We start from the raw sequence: 7,410 nt of genomic DNA on the forward strand, positions 1-7,410 counted from the left end.
CGCTTCTTCCTCCAGTCGGGGTAGTAACCTGCACTTTGGGTAATTCTTGGAGGGGCGCTCGAGATCATATTCCTCGGCCGCGAGGACTTCAGTCCATCTGTCAGCTAGCAGATCTTGATCAGCTTGAAGCTGCTGGTGATTTTTCTTCAGGCTAGTTGCTATGGCCATAAGCCGGCGCTTGAAGCGCTCTTGTTCGACGGGATCCTCTGGTACGGCGAATTCACCGTCGCCGAGGCATGTAATTTTCATCCTCCTCCTCTCCGTCTGCCGCTCTCTCAGGAGAGCTGACTCCTTCATCCTCCTGCTCTAAATCTTGCTGGAGGGGATTGTTGTTGTCTTCGGCACTATCCGAAGTGTTATTATCTCCTGTGCCGATATCACCACTTTTGGTTTGGCGGGACTTAGAGCGGCGCCGCTGATGTCGGCGCTTGGGTTGCTTCTTGGAGGGGTTATCCTCCGCTATCTCGTCGCCATTGACTTCGTTGGGTGTATCCACCATGTATATGTCATATGACGAAGTGGCTTTCCAGTGCCCTATAGGCGTTGGTTCATGTTCGTCTCCTACATCGTCGTCCATACCGTCGATGTCTTCGGAGTCGAAGTCGAGCATGTCGGTTAAATCATCGACAGTGGCTACAAAGTGGGTGGTGGGTGGGCGTCGAATTTCTTCGTCGTCCGCATCCCAATCCTGTTGGCCATAGTCCGGCCAGGGCTCTCCTGACAAAGAGAGAGACCTTATGAATTCAGAATGTTGCCGAAGGGTGCGTGCTGAAAGATATCCGCGGCGGTGAATTCCATGATCGGCGCACAATCGGATTCGATTGGCAGGGGCGCGGATGGTTTGGAGTCCGGAAAAGAGTCCGGCACCTTGGAGTCACGGGCTGCGCAGAGGGTCACTACACCACAACACTATATCCCCAACAGCCTGGTTGGTCGGAAATACAGCTTTCGCCGATAGACAGTCGGTCGGGAAAGACTATTGCCGACCGACCACCTCTGTTAGGAAAAGTCCATACGGGAAAACCCTTTCCCGACCGACATATCTTTCCCGACCGACTGCTGGACGGCTATGGAGTACCTTTCCCGACCAACAGTCTGTTGGGCCTGCTATGGGCCTTCCCCGACCGACAATCTGTTGGGGTAGCAATGGGCCTTTCCCGACCAACAGTTCGTTGGGGCAGCCATGGGCCTTTCCCGACCAACATTCTGATGGGCTTAGTGTTGGGCTTTCCCGACCAACTGTCCGACAGGGTTTATTTTGCCAACCAACAATCAGATGGTGTTTTCCTTTCCCAACCTATTAATTCATCAACATTTTGTTTAGCCAACCACAATTTTAATTAAGCTATTGTATTCGCTGTCGCATACATGTAATTCATGCATTCTAAGCATAATCACCAAGACACCATATTTCAGGTGCACCAAACATTTTTTATTTCATTAACTAATTGTCACATACATACACTTCAGTCTGTTCCAAACATAACCACCAAGCCACCATACATCAGGTTCACAAAAGGACAGATAAAAGATGCAAGTATAAGGCATCAGTTGTACAAAATGAAAGCTCAGACATCCAGTTGACGTGGACCGCTGGCTTCATGGTTCTTTCTGAGTCCAGTCCTTATGTTTGGTTCCTACAAAAGTTAAACAAGTCCCAACTTTTAGAATGCTCAATTAATTTATGAAATTGAATGCATGGAAAATTCACATGTGCACTGTGCACACACACAACAACATAAAATGAAGAATACACTTGCCAAATCTGTAAAACTAGCACTTTGGGACATGAAGACCATCAATCAACTTCCAGCAGTAGCCATGGATGTAGCATGGAAGCCCCCGTCCACGTTTTTATCTATCCATTAAAAGGAAATACATCATTTACTTTGTACGATTGCTGAGCATATAGTGTTCCCGAGGATATAGTTAAGTTACTGTAGATAGGTACCAGTAGCCAATATTCCCACATCTATTTCCAAAACAATAAAGATACAACTTTACAGATAGTGGATACAATGAGCTGAAAGCTAAATATAAATAACTATGACTCTTTCAGTACATGTACATATTTCCAGTAGTTCACACTGGATATAGCAAGCTGAAAGCTAGCTAATTATAAATGTGACTCTTTTTGAACACCTAAAAGTATTATCTTAGCCCACCTAACATTGTTTTGGGTAGTAAGGGAGAACACCTAAATGGTATATGTGTCCAAATAGTTCCCAGCTTTTTTCGCCCTGAATGGAAATATGAATAAGAAATAAAACCTAAAAATAAGAGTAAGAAGAAAAGAACCTACAACACCAAAGTAGATTAACCTACAATCTTTGCCAAGGTAGGCGGACACATACCAGTATTTAGCTTTGACTTGAATATACCATGATAATTGAAATCGTTAGTATTCGATGATATACTCTGTTGAATTTGGCTGAAAACGGTACAAATTCTAGATTGTGTAATCAAAACCAAGAAAAAAAATCCATCAAAATCAGGAGTTACAACAAGTAGGCTGGGACCAACATACTATATATGCACCAAATAGTTCTTATTGAGATGAAACTACATCAATCATACATGCCATCGCTTCAGCCTACACTACAGCAGTTGTCGACATAGAGAACAATGCAGAAGAGTAATTAGAATGCTCAATGCTGCATATAATTCACGATTAGTGGCAGCAAAAGTACATAACTGGACGGATCTAACATAGGAGAACTTATTTGCCTACATCATTGATGCAGTACTCTAGAAAATTAAACTCTTGATTTTTCCCCATTTCATGAACCTAAGTAATAACATTTCGCCACTCGAAGGTCCAAAAAAGAACATTTCGCCACTTGAGATTCACGGTAGTGTCTATGAACGGTTGCGTAAAAACTCTCTTTTTTAGGAAGAAACAAATATACACAACAATGACCGAGACAGTCCAGTTACCAATTTCAGGGGAATTGAGCAAACCAATGTAGCACAAAAGATATAAACCTTTTTTCCAACCAACAACCATGTGAAGCAGAAGCGAAAAATAATCACTTGACTATCCTACTATAAGTGAACGACAGTGTAACTACTACTCCCTTTGTTCCTAAATAATATAAGATTTTTTACATATTCCAATACATACTACATTTGAAGCAAAATGAGTGAATCTACACTCTAAAATGCGTCTATATACATCCGTACGTAGTCTGTATTGAAACCTCTAAAAGGTCTTATATTTAGAAACGGGGGGAGTACATTGTGGTAACACTCGCCATACTTTTGGTTAGACAAACAGAGGACAACATCCATGTAAACCACCTTTCTAAGAGCATTTCCATGTTATGAACCTGCATGATCTATGATCATCTAGGTATATGCTCCAGGAACTAATTAAGTTCTACATTTCTTTCTGTTGATTTTGAGATCTGGCTTCCGTCATTGCTTGATGATGCTGTATATATTTGCATACCTTCATATCTGAAACATATCCTTTCGTGTCTATGTGCCCCTGACATGGCAGAGGTAAGAATATATTTACTGAAGGAGCACCCTCAGAATAGCTACGAATGTCTCACAAAAATGCTAAATAACTAGCATGTCTGAATCAACAGTAAAAGCCTAATAGAATAATAGCAGAACCAGAGGATGCAGGGAATTAATGGAATTACTGGAAATGGGTCTTCACATGGTTCAAATGGAAAAGAAAAAGCATGGAACCTGTTTTCTCATGCAATAAGTTACAGCCAAAGGAATATACAGAAGCATTCGGGAAGAACTCACCAGCAGGTGCAGACAGGGGACATGGGGTATCACAGCTGATGAGCAAGCCAACAAATTGCGCCGCTGCCAGGAGGAAGAACCCTGTAAATCAAATGATTTTGATGGTTTCGATTTGGATTACGGTCAAAAAGTTATTACCTCCATATCAAAATATAATACATTTTTGTAGGCTAGTTTAGCCTACAAAAACGTCTTATATTTTGGTACAGAGGTAGTACTTGATAGCAATGAAAATAAATCGATAATAATGGTGCTGTATTTGCAATGAATTGATATTCTTTGATGGAAGATCAGGAATCACTGAGATAATAAGGTTGTTGAGGGCCAGACTTTTTTGGAAATTAAAGTACCTAGAGACAGGATTAAGAATGGTATGCACTTGATTTAGGTGCCGCTTTTTGTATCATCATATGGATACGGTTTTTATCATGTACCACTATTTTTGTGAAACATATTTCCATTGTTTTACCAAATAATGTTAGTGCTACAGGATTGAGAATTTGGAGCTGATTATGAAGCACGGTGTCTATTTGGGAGCTCCAGCTCATCACCTGCATAAAAATGGAGTCACGTAAAATATGGAAGCTTAGAAATTGATGACCTGAAATGGACAAACTGTAGCACCCAACCAGTATGTGTTTTCCATATAATAACTACAACCCTAACTATAAAAAGCAGTATTGGCCTGTTGGCCTAATGTACAGCCTGAAGACTAAATAGTTGAAACAAATTACACTATTAGGTCTACTAAAACATAATCGTGCAAAAATTATACTTATTCATGCTAGAACTTGAACCGGTTCGTTTAGTGTTAGCTTTAGGCTTCAGACATCGCAACGTGATCATGGACCTCTCTTGTCCTATTTATGATGCAAACCTTCAATTAAAGCAAGTGCTGCAAAACAAAACAAAAACTGCTAGCACTACGGGTTCGATTCCCGCCGCTCGACCGCTTAATTTAAAATAAAATGGGATTCAGTGACCTTCTCTTAGTGTTATTGTAGTTTAGGCAATAGGTATCCACTTGAAAATACATCTGGGCATTGCAGTCCTATCTCTATTCCATCCAATTTCATGAACAAATCTAAACTCATCCTGCTTCACGTGGCAAAAATAAACTACAGAAAACAGATGTAAAGCTAGCAGATATACGAAATCTGCCCTTGGACTTCGTCTTCATCCATATCCAGCTTTTTACACAATCACGATGAAGACATGATTATGAATATGCTTACCGGGAGTTCCAAAGTTGATGGAGGCAAGGCTGAACAGGGCGGAGGCGCGAACTCTGTACCGACTCTTCTGCCACAACAACAACCGCCAATGTTCGGAGGCCTAGATTCTTGGCCATGCGTCGCTTCTGCTGCATCTTGTAGTCGCCGCCGTCGCTCGGTGCTACCCCAAGAGCAAGGTACACACCGGTCGGAAGGAGGGCCAGAGCGCACCCAGCACCAGCCTGGTGATGGCGCTCTGTCCTCCTTGACTACGGCACCTGGTAGAGGACTGGGCCGCTAGATCTGAAGGGGGCGACCTCCATGGTAGCCATCTCCGGCCGCAGCGAACCCTAGGCGGCCGCATCTGGCTGCGGGAGCCCGAAGGAGGCACTAGGAGCACGGGAGAACATAAAGGCAGAGAGAGTGGGAGGAGGAGGGGATAAGGTGTGGCAGGTGAGCAGGAGATGGAGCGGCCGCGGAGCGGGCGGCGGTGGGCGGAGAAGAGAACAAGAGAACGGCGGCGCCGTCGCCGGAAAGAACGCGTGGGTGGGGATAGGGTTAATGTGTGGTGGCTGGTAGGGGTAAGGAAGAAAGGCTGGTTGGAGGATTTTTGGGCCTGGTTAGCGCGAAGCCTTTTTTAACCCCGCGCGTGAGCTAAATTTCGCTGGCCCAAACGATTGGCGCGGGCTATTTTGCTGGCCCAACGATCTGTCGGTCGGTAATGTTTCCCGACCGATGGTTGGCTGGGTGTAAGCGTATTACCGTCTGAAAATGGGACACTAAGGGGTTGTTTGGATGGATAGAATATACAAAATGCAATCTCTACAAATTAGAAAAGCCGTCTAACCGAATAAAATCTTGTTTGGCTGTTCCAACTAATCCATGGATATAAAAAACGTGGCTCTCAGGAACCCAGAATTTCAAGTTTATGAAAAAACGAGAATTAGTAGTTTTTCTATAAACCCGTTTTGTAAATACTGGATCCTAATGGACTCAGGCCATCCCGTTCTTTTCTGGCAGCCTGCTCCTTCCTCATCTCACGGGATCTCACCGGAGAGATACATATCCAAAACAAGAAACAAGAGAAGCCAGCGTTAACTTCTCTTACTCCAAACGTGATTGCTCATAAACTGATTAGTCAAAAACAAACTAGTAAAACTGATTTTACATAAAATCGGCTAAAAACCTATTTTCTATAAACTCATGGCTAATCATCGCTATCCAAACAACCAGTAAATGTCTGACTATTCCCGACCGACAGTCAGTTGCCTATACAAGCATTACCGACCTATAGGCCGATAGAAACATTGCCAACCAACTGTATGTTGGTTTATGCTGACCTTTCCCGACCAACGTCAGTAGGGAATTGGGTGTTGTGGTGTAGTGGGTTAGGCTGGTGTTCGGCTCGATCGCCGTTGAGACTGCAGGCCCTGAGGCGGTGTCTAACCACCGTCCTCGATTGGTGCAGTTGGCTCCGAGCTAAGGGTCGGAGCTGGTGAGGGCGCGGCCTCTGGGGTACTGTTCGGCGGCAGAGCTAGGTCATACCCATCGTGACAGTGCGGCGCGTCCGGCTGCGGCTCGAATCCGTCGAAGATCAAGTCTCCGCGGATGTCGGCCGTGTAGTTCAAACTTCCAAATCTGACCTGACGGCCAGGGGCGTAGCTTTCAATCTGCTCCAGATGGCCAAGCGAATTAGCCCGCAGTGCAAAGCCGCCGAATACGAAGATCTGTCCGGGGAGAAAAGTCTCACCCTGGACCGCATCGCTATCGACGATACTAGGAGCCATCAAGCCTAACGGCGACGACACGGAGGAACTCTCAATGAAAGCACCAATGTCGGTGTCAAAACAGGCGGATCTCGGGTAGGGGGTCCCGAACTGTGCGTCTAGGCCGGATGGTAACAGGAGGCAGGGGACACGATGTTTTACCCAGGTTCGGGCCCTCTTGATGGAGGTAAAACCCTACGTCCTGCTTGATTAATATTGATGATATGGGTAGTACAAGAGTAGATCTACCACGAGATCAGAGAGGCTAAACCCTAGAAGCTAGCCTATGGTATGATTGTATGTTGTGATTGTTGTCCTACGGACTAAAACACTTCGGTTTATATAGACACCGGAGAGGGTTAGGGTTACACAAGGTCGGTTACAAAGGAGGAGATATCCATATCCGTATTGCCTAGCTTGCCTTCCACGCCAAGTAGAGTCCCATCCGGACACGAGACGAAGTCTTCAATCTTGTATCTTCATAGTCTAACAGTCCGGCCAAAATATATAGTCCGGCTGTCCGGAGACCCCCTAATCCAGGACTCCCTCAATGTTGCTATTGCTTTCTTCATGACTTATACATGTTCCTATGACTATGAGATTATGCAACTCCCGTTTACCGGAGGAACACTTTGTGTGCTACCAAATGTCACAACATAACTGGGTGA

The 7,410-nt window shown here is 44.6% G+C and overlaps 1 long non-coding RNA gene across 2 annotated transcripts; it reads right to left on the bottom strand.

Annotated features, from left to right (window-relative positions):
* Positions 1-1,391: 1,391 nt before the first annotated feature.
* LOC125531455 (uncharacterized) lies at positions 1,392-5,590 on the bottom strand. 2 transcript variants are annotated; one of them, XR_015615568.1, is made up of 4 exons: positions 4,998-5,589; positions 3,763-4,313; positions 1,761-1,858; positions 1,392-1,637 (listed from the first exon to the last, which is right to left on the bottom strand). It is a non-coding gene; the product is annotated as an uncharacterized LOC125531455 (long non-coding RNA). The 2 variants fall into 2 exon arrangements; XR_015615567.1 differs by having other exon boundaries at positions 3,763-5,590.
* Between the last annotated feature and the right edge of the window lie 1,820 nt (positions 5,591-7,410).

Source organism: Triticum urartu, chromosome 2A (assembly GCF_056163025.1).
Source record: "Triticum urartu cultivar PI428250 chromosome 2A, HENAU_Tu73, whole genome shotgun sequence".
NCBI classification, from domain to species: Eukaryota; Viridiplantae; Streptophyta; class Magnoliopsida; order Poales; family Poaceae; genus Triticum; species Triticum urartu.